Source organism: Petaurus breviceps, unplaced genomic scaffold, assembly GCF_028583685.1.
Source record: "Petaurus breviceps papuanus isolate PSGF00001 unplaced genomic scaffold, PetGlider_PUasm1.0 90763, whole genome shotgun sequence".
NCBI classification, from domain to species: domain Eukaryota; kingdom Metazoa; phylum Chordata; class Mammalia; order Diprotodontia; family Petauridae; genus Petaurus; species Petaurus breviceps.
Window position 1 is genome coordinate 13,546,600 of NW_027187340.1, and position 2,690 is coordinate 13,549,289.

The 2,690-nt window shown below is 40.1% G+C and overlaps 1 pseudogene; it reads right to left on the reverse strand.

Annotated features, from left to right (window-relative positions):
* Window positions 1-272: 272 nt before the first annotated feature.
* LOC138146614 (endophilin-A3 pseudogene) lies at window positions 273-2,407 on the reverse strand (annotated as a pseudogene).
* Between the last annotated feature and the right edge of the window lie 283 nt (window positions 2,408-2,690).

Sequence of the window (2,690 nt, forward strand, 5' to 3'; positions counted from 1 at the left end):
GACAGGGTAGATAGCATGCTGGACCTGTAGTTAGAAAGTCCTAGGTTCAAATCTTGCCCTTACATTTCAAAGTTCCTTCTAAATGTTAATTATTTTTATTTAATTTTTATAGTAAGCTTTTTTCATTTATAGTTTTTATCTCTTTCCCCTCCCCACATTCTATTACCATACTTCTTTCCCCCCCCCAAACCACTTTAATCTTCAAAGGAAAATAATTTACATAAAGATTTACATAAATGATGAAAAGACATTGTTTTCTCTAATATTTATTAAGCTGGGTCAGCCTCAGTAAACTAGAATAGTCTACAAACCGAGGACTGTATTTTGTACAAAAGCATCTTAGTATTGCTGAGGACACCAAACTTTGACTTTTGACTACATGGAATGAGCAATATATTATTAGGCTGTGTAGCAGCAAGCACCCCAAGCGTCCTCAGGGTTGCTTCCACCACAGGTTCTTGGATCTGCTTTGATAAAGGAAAGCAACTCAAAATGGGTTAACAAGCTTACTTTAATCAGCCAGATATGTATCATTTACCTAGTTCAGGGGGAAAAGGTCAGCACCCCGAACTTCAAAGTATACAGACAGAATCATCAAGACAGAAACAGATCAAGTAGACAGATTTCCAAACTGTCCAACCATTACATCCATAACAAACAACATCTGGGTTTCAAAGGGGGGGGGGGGGAGGCTCTGGACAAGGCTTTTCAGAGTTTCATCTGATCAAATCACAGAACAGTTCTCAAAGTGAGCCCCTAAAGAAAGCTACACATCAGGGCTTATATAGCCTTCTCCTGGCTCAGAGAATGTAACAACCTTATTGACTCACTGGCCAATCAAGAAGTATCTACTGAAAAACAAGCCTCCCACCCCAGGCTTCAGGTACACTTTAGCCTAGGGACAGGGAAGATCTTCCAAATTTGCATTCCCATTACAGGCTGTTAACAGATAAGTTACATTGTGATGAAAGACTCGATGGCCTCAGTAACTTGGTGACACTGGCTTTTTAGCTTTATATTTTGTTTGCAAGAGTCATTGCATCTAACAGACAATGAAAACCAGCCAAGACTTTCTGCAATGTGTACTTAAAAAAAAAACCAACAGGATCCATGCATATCTAACCAGTGACCTTGAAGAGACAAAGCAGAAAATGAAAATTGTACTTCCAAATGGCCAAAAAGGTAAAATATTTGTACAAATACAAAACTCATTAAAAAGAGAACACACATACAAAAGTCATTTAGTCGGTCAAATATATCAGGGCTTTCACAGAATGCCACACTAAGAGAACACTTGGGTGAAATCATTTCAGTCACAAACTGAGGTCCACAGTTGGAGTGACAAGCTTAATAAGCCAAAGGCACTAGCGCAGAGACAAAATTAATGGGGAAGAATCCAGATTTCCCCTGGAATATTCCTTCATACCAGTTTTCATCTATTTGACTGGTTAATGTAATGATGTCCCCTTCTTTAAATCCAAGTTCTTCTTCACTTTCAGGAACAAAGTCATAGACAGCACGACAGCATGGACGATCCAGGAGAATCGTAGGACCTGAATCTGCTGGAGAATGGAATGAAATTTCATTGTACTCATTGTCAACTTTCCAAGGCTTGAATGCAGTCTTTGGGTTGTAATTATAATTAGAGAAAGTAGTTGATACACGTATTTGGTGCTGTAACTTCCTGTGTGCAGCTCCTGCAAAATGTCAGTGGACTGTTTGTGGTAGGCTAGCACAGCTTCTATAAATACTGCCAACTGGCTAACTTGCTCTGTCCCAATCTCTTTTAGATCTTTCTCTTGTAATAACTAGTGATCAATGAAGTTCTATTTCACATCGATATCAAGAGAGTCTCACTTTAGCCATCAACTTCATCGATTCACCAATATCCAACAATGCTTGTCCAAACAGAGTCTTCTCCAAGCTCTGTCTCATACCGCAGCATAGACTCTCCTAATAATCCTTCAGGCTGTGGGTATCCTGAAGTTCCCATCTGCCCTGTGATCTTGGACATAGTATTCTGCATTCCTGGCTTCATTCTGTATGCTGGATTTGGCTGAAGATAGTGCATTTTGTAGGAAGATCTAGAACTGCTTTATTGGTTACTTCTGTTTTCTGACTAGCTTTGTGGAATTGCTTTTTCAGTCCAGACACAGACATTGTGGACCGCGCCGTGGGGCCAAACGGGGCCCCGACCCTCCTGGAGGGGGGAGGGGCGCCGGAGGACAGGGGGCCCAGAGAGGGGGACGATGTGGTCCTGGGAGAGGAGTGGACGCCCAGGCCAGTGGCCCCGCTGCTCTTGGCCCGACCCCCCGCCTATTACTGTCACTGCCGCGGCCACACACTCCTATTACCGTACTTCTGATTTTTATTTTATTGCTTTTCCCTGTTTAAAATTGTTTTTATATTTATATATTCAAGTATATCCACCTTATTATGGATAATATCTTAGTCTTCTTTAGTTGTCTGGAATTAATTATCCCTCTGCAACTGAGATTCAGCAATTCAGTAATTTTTTGGGGAAAATATTCCTTTTTCACTTTTAAAAAACATGTTAACTCTTTAACCTTTCTAGAATTTATTTCAGAGTAGGTGTGAAATTAAGATCCAAGATAATTCTCTATCTTGATAGATCCACATTAGCTTAATAAAGGAATCTTTTCTAAGTGTTGTATTACTTCTATTTTTTT